We start from the raw sequence: 12855 nt of genomic DNA, 5'->3' as shown, positions 1-12855 counted from the left end.
CAGGTGCTTAAATGTAAAACAACATGTAAACCACTTTCACTCTGTATTTGTGGAAGGTAGAGGCTAAAAGTAGGTAAATCTCTTCTAAGACATATTAAAATAATTATTATTATTATTTTCAAAATCTATTTAAAAATAATTCAACAGAGGAAATTTAGACCAGGAGACATGTTAGAAGAAAATCTTTTGAGCGGTATTCTTTATTAATTCTTTTATAAGTGATCATTTTCAAATGGGAGAGTTACACTTGAAATTTGAAGACAAATTTGAGTGTTGACCTGGGGAAAAAAATGTAAGAGCTGTGGGTTGAGTTTATTCAGTGTCTTACTGAGGAGGTTAGCCCAGGAGACAGCCTTTCAGAGAACTCTGAGAAACTGTTCCAAAGAGTTGGAGAGAGGGAGAGGTGGGGAGGTCAGTATATGTATGATTTTGGCAAAGAGGTACTTGTAATCAAGCATACGTCTTGGTAGAAGGTTACTGCTGGTAATGAGGAATAGATATCTCAAGTAATGATTTTAGAGCTTTTCTAAGTATGGGAGGATGCAAGAATTCAGGTTCATTCAAATTTCTCCTAAAATATGTAACTATCTGAAAGTCTGTTCTGTCTGTTTTCCCAGAGCACAGAGTGCCTCATCCTGATCTTCATCCTGAATCCCTTCAGGGTGTGTTGGATGTGATAAATGGAATATTGCCTGCCATATCAGTAAACAAGGGATGTCACAGTCATCAGTAAACAAAAGATTGCAGCTCTCCACCATGAGCCTGTGAGCCCTGAGGAAACTCAGGAAGGAAAGAATACCTGTCATCTACCAGCCATCAGATTGCAGCCACTCCTGATGGTGAGCCCTGAGAAATCTTAGGGTGTGAAAACACAGGATATGGCCCCAGATAGCTGAGGTGTATATCAAAGGAATGATTTCAGTGAGCTCAGCCTCTTGCATCTTCCCATATATAGGAAGGCGCTAAATTCCTTAACTTGACATATCTGGCTTTCTTTAATTAACAATGATCTTTTGATGTTATGACTACCTGTCCTTTGTTTCAAAACTTCTATATAACCTGGCTCCCCCCTCACCTCCTTACAGCAGGTCTCTCAGGGTTACTTGAGATGCTGCCTCCCAGGCTTGAAGTCCTAAAAATTCCAGCCAAATGAAACATAACTCTCAACTTTTAGGTTGTGAATATTTTTTAAGTCAACATGTCAGCAACTGTAATGGCTAATGACTTGATTCTTGTAGAACTGGATGGTGGGCAACATTCTTTGTTTTATAAGAGGATGACAAGGAACTTACCATAGTCATTAGAGATTTTCCCTTGACATTAAATTCTAAAATGGTTTCTTTGCATTTCCATCTAAAGGATAAAGTGGTAAAAATGAATCTTTAGTATGCATATAAAGTAGACAAGTAAACTTATTAACTCTAAAACTGAATGTTCATTATACTTCCAAAATACTTATGGATTCAGAAGATTTTGTTTGAACCTTGTGTTATCACCTTCCAAGAGCTTGAGTTATTCACTTTTGGCATGAGATAATTAGAGAATTTTTTATTAAACTTTTCCCTCAGTAGGATTTTCCCAGGTTATAGTTAAAGTCTTTGATTTAGAGATATCTAAGGCATATTTTTCCTCTTCCAGATTATATTGCAATTGGATGTTCTATTAATTTTCTACTTTTAGTTTAAGGAATCAATAGATCAGCCACTTTTATAATGTACCTTTATGCTGCTTTGTATTTCTCCTCCTGATTCCTCATCTCTGTTCCCTGGGACATCACTGAAATTAACCACCTCAATCCAAGTCCTCTCCTTATGTTTCTTTTGAGGAAACATGATCTAATAAAAGGGACTCTTCCTCTCCAAAGTCATCAATTTAATTTAAAACATGCTAGGGGGCTTCCCTGGTGGCTCAGTGGTTGAGAGTCTGCCTGCCGATGCAGGGGACACGGGTTCATGCCCCGGTCCAGGAAGATCCCACATGCTGTGGAGCAGCTGGGCCCGTGAGCTGTGGCCACTGAGCCTGCGTGTCTGGAGCCTGTGCTCCACAACGGGAGAGGCCACAACAATGAGAAGCCTGTGTGCTATGTATACCTGTTTCAATTTTGAAGGAGATTTTTGTTTTGCTTTCAGTGATATTTTGTTGTAACTAAATGCAGCATAGCTAAAAATAAGATAAAAATGTGTAGAATTCCACAAGGCTGTTTTCTGACAACACAGAAAATATTTCTTGTCTTCATATTCTATTCTTTCCTGTTGCTGATTTTTCATTCAGTTCTTTATTGTGCGATTGACCTCTTACACACAAAATTGAAGGTAGAGTCTTGCCACACTTTCTTCATTACTCATTTTTTACCTTTGGTCAAGCCTTTTAAAAGCAACAATGGATTAAACACAGATATTGAAAGAAAAAAATAAAATTACTAGGTCATATATAAGAAAAACCCCATTAGAAACAGCAAGGAACTATCTCTGCATACAAAAATGGGAGAATTTGGTTGTGGGAGGGCTTACTTCTTAGGAGTGGATATGTTTGGGATGAAATGTGAAAGAAGAGACCATATATCCAAACACTACTATGAGGTGATAGAAAGTTCCTCATATTGTAAAATATTTGAATTTGGCTGAGATGCAAAATACTGTGTCCTCCTCCTCCCTTCACAAACAACCTTTTCTTTTTGATCCTTAGAGACAGTGTATGAGAAGAATATGGTATTCCTGATTGCATCACTATAAGGGAATTTTTTAAAAGATATACAAGAATAAAAAAATAAGGAGGAAACAAATGAGGCTGAACAGAGAAAGAAAAAATAATAGGGCAGCACATCATAGGCAGGAGGTAACTATGAAGATGGATGTTACCCAGCACCCACCTCTAAAAGTCCCAAGTGAAGTTATAGAAAGGAAGTAGGATAATGCTTGTGCTATGGAATAATATTCAAATCAATTTTATCATGATTGTTTTTGACAATGATACCCCAGCTGAAATCTGGATTAATATGTACGACTTTGCCCAAGATTATTTATATTCTAGTTTGTCCTATCTGCATTTCAGGTTAAACCCATACTCTGTACTCTGATTCACACTTGGATCCTCATCTGAACTGCCAGAGAAATAAGGCATGATTCAATGATTCAAGGGAATACCATGTTTCTGTCCTGTGCTGGGTCTGCCTTTGGGATTTTACCACAAAGTTAGTATGATATGGAGGATGCTCAGAGAACAAGCTTTAACCTTTAAAGGGATGTGTTGAGATTGGATTATTCAAACAAACAAATAAGCAAACAACAATTTACATGCATCATTCTGTGCTATGATTTGAGTGATTCAACCTGAGAAATGCCCTTATAAAGAGCCATGTGAGAAAGAAATTTGGATATATAATAACAATGAATCAACAAACTATCTGGGAATGAGCTACTGAGAACTATGAAACATTCCTGATAGTCATAAAATAATATTTGAAAGGCACATGCACTTCAGTGATTAAAATAGTAAACAAGAGCAAAACAAAACAAAAAGCTTGAAACACAAGTGACTTACTCATTAACTGAGGAGTGGGTAAAACATTGTAGACTGTTTATACCATGGAATTTGATACAGTCTTGAAGAAAAGATGAATACAACAACATGAATCTTAGAAACATAAAGCTCAGTGAAAAATAAGTTTCTACAGACTATGTATGACACTATCATTATGTTTTTAATCTTAAATAATATATTTAGGATTACATATATAGATGATAATTTAGTTAAAAAAATATGCAAAGGAATAAACAAAAATTCGAAGTGTGGAGACAGAGGAATGAGATTTGGGCAAAGAACATAGATAGCTTTGACTGTTTTCATTACTTTCTGGTTTTGTCTTGTTCATTTTATTATTGTGATTTATAGCTTATTGCTGCATTACATATATTTTATTTTACATGTATAAAATATTACAATGTAAAAAATCCAAATCCAAGCAAACAGTAAAGCTGAACTTCAGTAAAGGAAAAAATCAGGGTAGGTGCAAATTAAAAATACCAAAGTCCCACTATATGCATTAAAAAGAATGATAGACAAAGCTGATGAGTATATTGTGTGCTGAGAGCTTGTGCCATGGCATTCTCTAAGAAGCAAGTGCAAAAGGCCAAAGAAATGTGAAGAGTGAGAAAAAGGTTATGAAAAGGAGAAGAGACTAGCTTTTTTCATAAACATCTAAAAGAAAATTCAGGAGAGGAGAAAAAATGATGGAAAAGAATCCACTGTAAGAATAAATAACAATAAGAGTAATAATTATAATACATGCTCAGAACTGCCAAGGGCTAGAGGGATAAAGTTGCAGATATCAAGTGCAAAAACACAAAACAAAACAAAAAGTTAAAATAATAATAAAAAATTAAAAGTCCAGAGAGTTTGCAGAAAGAAGAAAATTGTCTGAAATGTATGAATAATTAGATTAGTACCAGCTCTCTTTTTTAGTGACCAGGTGATAAAAGAAATTAAGTCAATTTTCCAGAGGACACTCTTTTACAGAGAATTCAGTGTCAAGCAAACCAAGCACTCAAGTCAAAACGCAAAATGTATATTCATCCAGGCAAAGATTCCAAAGTTTACTATGTAATCTGAAAGAATTATTCACAACTTTGATGTAATAAAAATGAAAAATTGATGCAAGAAAGAGAAAGCTGTGGAATATTTTTTTAAATGATGTTTTCACATCAGGAAATACTTTTGTATAATTTATAATATTAAAATTTGATTATTATACAACATGCAATATAAATATATATTTTCCAGGTGCCCTCAAAATATATATTAAATATAATATTTATTTCTAACATTCACTCAAATAATTAGTTATCAAAAGAAATTTCTCTACTCTGATAAGCAGTATTTACCAGAGTCTTAAATAAAAATTTTAGTGAGGGGGGAAAAAATATATAAATACCTCCACTAATTCAACAGAAAGATAAAAATCTTAGCCAAGGGAAAGGTAAAAAATATATATATAATATATTTATCAGGAGTTGTTTTTATCACTATCAAGATGTTATTTTTATGGAGATAATGCAATTATTCATCTTAAAAAACCCAGGGTGATAATCATGAAAATTAATAAGATGATACACATAGTAATTTTTTTACAGATCTTTATTGGAGTATAATTACTTCACAATACTGTGTTAGTTTTTGTTGTACAACAAAGTGAATTAGCCAAATGCATACATATACCCCCATATCCACTCCCGCTTGAGCCTCCCTCCCACCCTCCCTATACCACTCCTCTAGGTCATCACAAGCTGATCTGCCTGTGCTATGCTGCTGCTTCCCACTAACTATTTTATATGTGGTAGTGTGTATATGTCGTGCTACTCTCACTCGTGTCCTCAAGTACATTCTCTATGTCTACATCCTTATTCCTGCCCTGCCACTAGGTTCATCAGTAGTATTTTTTTTTTTATTTCATATGTATGCATTAGCATATGGTATTTGTTTTTCTCTTTCTGACTTCAACCTGTATGACAGACTCTAGGTCCATCCACCTCACTACAAATAACTCAATTTTGTTTCTTTTTATGACTAATATTCCATTGTATATATGTGCTACATCTTCTTTATTGATTCATCTGTTGGTAGACATTTAGGTTGCTTCCATGTCCTGGGTATTGTAAATAGTGCTGCAATGAATGTTGTGGTACATGCTTTTTTATTTATTTTTTCTTTTTTTTTTGTGGTACGTGGGCCTCTCACTGTTGTGGGCTCTCCTGTTGTGGAGCACAGGCTCTGGACACACAGGCTCAGTGGCCATGGCTCATGGGCCTAGCCGCTCCACGGCATGTGAGATCTTCCCGGACCAGGGCCTGAACCCATGCCCCCTGCATCGGCAGGCAAACTCTCAAACACTGCGTCACCAGGGAAGCCCCCTGCCCATTTTTTAATTAGATTGTTTGTTTATTTGATATTGAGCTCCATGAGCTGTTTGTATATTTTTGATATTAATCCTTTGTATATTGTTTCATTTGCAACTATTTTCTCCCATTCTGTGGGTTGTCTTTTCATCTTGTTTATGGTTTCCTTTGCTGTGCAAAAGCTTTTAAGATTAATTAGGTCCCATTTCTTTATTTTTGTTTTTATTTTCATTACCCTAGGAAGTAGATCAAAAAAGATCTTGCCGTGGTTTATGTCAAAGAGTGTTTCTCCTATGTTTTCCTCTATGAGTTTTATAGTGTCTGGTCTTACATTTAGGTCTTTAATCTATTTTGAGTTTATTTTTGTATATGGTGTTAAGGAGTGTTCTAATTTATTCTTTTACATGTAGCTCCCTAGCTTTTCCAGCACCACTTATTGAAGAGGCTGTCTTTTCTCCATTGTATGTTTTGACTCCTTTGTCATAAATTAGGTGAGCATATATGAGTGAGTTTATCTCTGGGCTTTTTATCCTGTACTATTGATTTATATTTCTGTTTTTGTGCCAGTACCATAGTGTCTTGATTACTGTAGATTTGTAGCATAGTTTGAAGTTGGAGAGCCTGATTCTGCCAGCTCCGTTTTTCTTTCTCAAGATTGCTTTGGCTATTCAGGGTCTTCTGTGTTTCCATATGAATTGAACAATATTTTGTTCTAATTCTGTGAAGAATGCCATTGGTAATTTGATAAGGATTGCATTGACTCTGTAGATTGCTTTGAGTAGTATAGTCATTTTCACAATATTGATTTTTCTAATCCAAGGATCTGGTATATTTTTCCATCTCTTTATGTCATCTTTGATTTCTTTCATCAGTATTTTATTGTTTTCTGAGTACAAGGCTTTCGCCTCCTTAGGTAGGTTTATTCCTATGTATTTTTTTCTTTTTATTGTGATGGTAAATGGCATTGTTTCCTTAATTTCTCTTTCTGATCTTTTGTTGTTAGCGTATAGGAATGGCATGGATTTCTGTGTATTAATTTTGTATCCTGCAGCATTACCAAATTCATTAGTTCTGTTAGTTTTGTGGTATCATCTTTAGGATTTTCTATGTATAGTATCACATAATCTGCAAACAGTGACAGTTTTACTTCTTTTCCAATTGGTATTCCTTGTATTTCTTTTTCTTCTCTGATTGTTGTAGCTAGGATTTCCAAAACTATGTTGAATAAGAGTGGTGAGAGTGGGCATCCTTGTCCTTTTCCTGATCTTAGTAGAAATGCTTTCAGTTTCTCACCATTGAGTATGATGTTTGCTGTGGGTTTGTCATATACGGCCTTTATTATGTTGAGATAGGTTCTCTCTATGCCCATTTTCTGGAGAGTTTTTATGATAAATGGGTGTTGAATTTTGTCAAAAGCTTTTTCTGCATCTATTGAGATGATCATATGTTTTTTTTCCCTTAATTTGTTAATATGGTGTATCACATTGATTGATTTGCATATATTGAAGAATCCTTGCATCCCTGGGATAAATCCCACTTGATCATGGTGTATGATCCTTTTAATGTGATATTGGATCTTGTTTGGTAGGATTTTGTTCAGGATTTTTACATCTATGTTCTTCAGTGATATTGATCTATAATTTTCTTTTCTTGTGACATCATTTTCTGGTTTTGGTATCAGAGTGATTATGTCTTCGTAGAATGAATTTGGGAGTGTTTCTCCCTCTGTATTTTTTGGAAGAGTTTGAGAAGAATAGGTGTTAGCTTTTCTCTAAATGATTGATAGAATTCGCCTATAAAGCCATCTAGTTCTGGACTTTTGTTTGTTGGATGATTTTTTTTTTTAATGTTTGCTGTGCTACCTAGAGGCGGTACGCGGGCCTCTCACTGCTGTGGCCTCTCCCGTTGGGGAGCACAGGCTCCGGATGCTCAGGCTCAGCGGCCGTGGCTCACGGGCCCAGCCGCTCCACGGCATGTGGGATCTTCCTGGACTGGGGCACAAACCCGTGTCCCCTGCATCGGCAGGCAGACTCCCAACCACTGCGCCACCAGGGAAGCCCCATGTTGGATGATTTTTAATTACAGTTTCAATTTCGTTAATTGTGATAGGTCTGTTTATATTTCCTAATTCTTCCTGGTTTTGTCTTAGGAAATTGTACCTTTCTAAGAATTTGTCTATTTCTTCATGGTTGTTTGTTTTATTGGTATATAGCTGTTTGTAGTTGTCTATTATAAACTATTGTATTTCTGCAGTGTCAGTTGTGACTTCTCCTTTTTCATTTCTAATTTTACTGATTTGCATCCTCTCCCTTTTTTTCTTGATGAGTCTGTCTAAAGGTTTATCAATTTTGTTTATCTTCTCAAAGAACCAGCTTTTAGTTTTATTGATCTTTGCTATTGCTTTCTTCATTTTTATTTCATTTATTTCTGCTCTGATTTTTATGATTTCTTTCCTTCTACTGACTTTGGGTTTTCTTTGTTCTTCTTTCTCTAGTTGCTTTAGGTGTAAGTTTAGATTGTTAATCTGAGATTTTTCTTGTTTCTTGAGGTGAGATTTTATTGCTATAAACTTCCCTCTTATGTTTTCCATAGGTTTTGGGTCATCATGTTTTCATTGTCATTTGTTTCTATGTATTCTTTTATTTCTTCTTTGATTTCTTCAGTGACCTCTTGGTTATTTAGTAGCACACTGTTTAGACTCCATGTTTTTGTGTTTTTTACAGTTTTTTTCCTGTAATTGATCTCCAATCTCAAGTGTTGTGTTCAGAAAAGATGATTGATACCATTTCAATTTTCTCAAATTTTCCAAGGCTTGATTTGTGACACAGATGTGATCTATCTTAGAGAATGTTCCATGTGCACTTGAAAAGAAAGTGTATTCTGCCACTTTTGAGTGGAATGTTCTATAAATGTCAATTAAATCTATCTGGTCTATTGTGTAATTTAAAACTTGCATTTCCTGTTTTATTTTCTGTTTGGATGATCTGTCCATTGGTGTAAGTGGGGAGTTAAAGTCCCCTACTATTATTGTGCTACTGTCAATTTCCCCTTTCACTGTTGTTAGCCTTTGCCTTATGTATTGAGGTGCTCCTATGTTGGGTTCATTAACATTTTTAATTGTTATATCTTCTTCTTGGATTGATCCATTGATCATTATGTAGAGTCCTTCCTTGTCTCCTGTAACAGACTTTATTTTAAAGTCTATTTTATCTGATACAAGTACTGCTACTCCAGCTTTCTTTTGATTTCCATTTGCATGCAATATCTTTTTCCATTCCTTCACTTTCAGTCTGCATGTGTCCCTAGGTCTGAAGTGGGTCTCTTGTAGACAGCATATATATGGGTCTTGTTTGTGTATCCATTCAGCCAGTCTGTGTTTTGGTTGGGGCATTTAATCCATTTACATTCAAGGTTATTATTGATATGTATGTTCTTATTACAATTTTCCTAATTGTTTTGGGTTTGTTTTTGTTAGTATTTTTCTTCTCTTGTGTTTCCCACCTAGAGAAGTTTTTTTTAGCATTTGTTGCAAAGCTGGTTTGGTGGTGCTGAATTCTCTTATCTTTTGCTTGTCTGAAAAGATTTTGATTTCTCCATCAAATCTGAATGAGATTCTTTCTGGGTAGAGTAATCTTGGTTGTAGGTTTTTCTCTTTCATCAGTTTAAGTATATCCTGCCAATCCCTTTTGCCCTGCAGAGCTTCTGCTGAAAAATCAGCTGATAACTTTATGGGGATTCCTTTGTGTGTTATTTTTTGTTTTTCCCTTGCTGCTTTTAATATTTTTCTTTGAAGTTAATTTGTTAGTTTGATTAATATGTGTTGATTTTCTCCTAGGGTTTATCCTGTATTGGACTCTCTGTGCTTCCTGGACTTGAGTGGTTATTTCCTTTCCCATGTTAAGCAATTGTTCAACTATACTCTCTTTAAATATTTTCTCAGACCATTTATTTTTCTCTTCTTCTTCTGGGACCCCTATAATTTGAATGTCAGTGAATTTAGTGTTGTCCCAGTGGTCTCTGCGATTGTCTTCAATTCTTTTCATTCTTTTTTCTTTATTCTACTCCTCGGCAGTTATTTCTACCAGTTTGTCTTCCAGCTCACTTATTTGTCCTTTTGCCTCAGTTATTCTTTTGTTGGTTCCTTCTAGTGTATCTTTCATTTCAGTTATTGTGTTGTTCATCTCTGCTTGTTTGTTCTTTAGTTCTTCTAGATCTTTGTTAAACATTTGTTGTATTTTCTCAATCTGTGCTTCCATTTTATTTCGGAGATTTGGATCATCTTTACTATCATTACTCTGAATTCTTTTTCAGGTAGATTGCTTATTTTCTCTTCATTTATTTGGTCTTGTAGGTTTTTACCTTTCTCCTTCATCTGTGACATATATATATATACATATATATATATATATATATATATATATATATATATATATATATATATTGATGAGTGGGATTGTGTTCCTGTTTTACTAGTTGTTTGGCCTGAGGCTTCCAACACTGGAATTTGTAGGCTGTTGGGTAGAGCAGGGTCTTGGTGCTGAGATAAGGACCTTCGGGAGACCTCATTCTGATGAATATTCCCTGGGGTCTGAGTTTCTCTGTTAGTCCAGTGGTTTGGACTCAGATCTCCTACCACTGGGGCTTCGACCTAACTTCCGGCTCATGAACCAATATCCCACAAGCCATGTGGGAGGCAAAAAAATAAATAAATAAAGGAGAACAATAGCAAAGTAAAAAATAAAATTAGACTAGGAAAGTAACAGATATTTTAGAAAGAATAAACAAATAAAAATATAAATGAAACAACAACCAGAAGGTAAAACAGAACCACAATAGTAAAAAAAGAGGAGAAAAAAAAAAAAGGTGGAAAAGGCCTTGGCTATGAAGGGCAGGGCCTAAGCAGGGTGACGTTTGGGCAGTGGACAGGGCTTATGCTTAGGACCCACAGGGCTGGAAAAGGCCCTTGGGGGTGTGGGGTCGCTGGGATTAGGCTCAGTGGAACAGAAGGGCCCAGGTGTGCCTCCTCCCTCTGGTCTCAGAGGATATGAGACCCCACCTGGGAGCCCAGCAGGCTTCCCTGGCTGAGTGGGTTGGGCAAACGTCCTCTGCTCCTCTCTTGTTCCTCTGGTCCTGGAGGGCCCCCCTGCCTGCCTCTCCTGCTCTCCTCCAGCCTCCCTCCTATGTCCCCAGGACCCATGCGGCTTGGAGGGGGTTTTGGAGGGCAGGGGGACCCAGCCTGGGAGCTCAGCAGACTTCCCTGTAAATGTCCTCTGCTCATCTCTTGCTCCTCCTGTCCTGGAGGGCCCCTCCACCTGCTTCTCCTGCTCTCCCCCAGCTCCCTCTTATGCCCCCAGAACCCACGTGGCCTGGAGGGGGCTTTGGAGGGTGGGGGACTGTGTTGGGAGCTCAGTAGGTACCCGGGCTTGAGTGGGTAGGTCAAACGCCCTCTGCTTCTTCTCCTGCTCCTCTGGTCCTGGAGGTCTGCTCTCACCTGCCTCTTCTGTTCTGCCCTGACCTCCCTCCTATGATCCCAAGACCAACACGGCCCAGAGGGGATCTCTGAGGGCATAGGACCTGGCCCAGAGCTGGGCAGACTTCCCCTGCCAACTTGGCAGGGGATATGCTGGGTGTTCTCCCTCCTGATCCGAGCCCCTGAGGGTCCCTCCAGGCATAGGAACCCCTCGCCCCCTCAGCCACCCCTCAGGGGCTCTGGTCCTGTCCACCTCCACTTCTTCTACCCCTTCAGTCCCCACACATCCTACTGGTTTGCTTGGGGGTTCCTTTCATCTTCTTGGGTTTTGAGGTCCCCCACCAGTGTCCTGCAGCATTCTTAGTTGTGGGGAGATGTGAACCCCACATCTTCCCACACTGCCATCTTGGCTCCATGTACATGTAGTATTTTGGTTGCATAGAAAACAAACACATAATAAAAAAAAATAATGAATAATATAATGTTTATTATGGATGAACTATGATGGATTTATAAGTGAAATAATTATTATAAAATTTTAATCATATAGAATTTCCTAATAAATTAAGGAATATATCATACCCAAAATGGCAATATTTTCAAACTAATTTATAACATAATTAAATTCCAATAAACATGATTATTCTAAAATATATGAAAAATACATTGGAGCACAGTTAACTTATTGAAATGTTCATCAGTAAAGAAAAATATAGCAGAAAAGTTAATACCTTTTTGAATAAGGGAATGAATGATAGGATACATGCCATACTGTACAATAAGTCCAAAATAATAAAAAAATAACGTATCATAAACATAAAGAAAAGTGAATAATCAAGTGCAAAAGATTTGAAACCTAAGAGCAGATGTTAATATATAAATGTATTTATGTATTTCATATATGCTATAGAATGCAAAATACTCATATAAAAAAGTGGCATTGTATATAATAACATTGAATGTTAATGTATTAATTAAATTAATTAATTAATTTTAATGTTTTTGTTATGGCAGCCCAAGCTAATATACTTTTTAATTTTATTTTCTTTTTTCCACTTTTGATTTCCTATTACCTTTTATTTGCTTAGCAGCCAGGGTGATAATTTAAATGCCTATATTATACTTTGTATAAAACATTTCCAATGGCTTTCTTACCCTTAGAATAAAATTCAAACTTGTTATCCTGATCTTGTTCATATTTACCTTTCTGATCTCATGTTGCACTATATTATTCTCCCACTTTTCCACTATGTTTCAGCCACACTGGCCTTCTTATCACAACTTTAACATGGATACTGCCTCAGTGAGTTCAGACCAAAAATATTCCTCCTCTGATCTTTGCTTCATTGGCTCCTTCCTAGGAGCTCAGCAATTTAAGTTAGTCACTATCTCACTCTAAATTGTAAGACCTTATTTTAATTATTTTCTTTTTGTACATGATATATCTTCTTATTTATTTAGCTTGTATGTTATAAATCACTGCCTAAAATAAGG

The sequence above is a fragment of the Mesoplodon mirus genome (assembly GCF_964341445.2).
Source record: "Mesoplodon mirus genome assembly, chromosome: 2".
Classification (NCBI taxonomy): Eukaryota; Metazoa; Chordata; class Mammalia; order Artiodactyla; family Ziphiidae; genus Mesoplodon; species Mesoplodon mirus.
The sequence above is the reverse complement of the archived record's forward strand: the minus strand, read 5'-3'. Positions refer to the sequence as shown.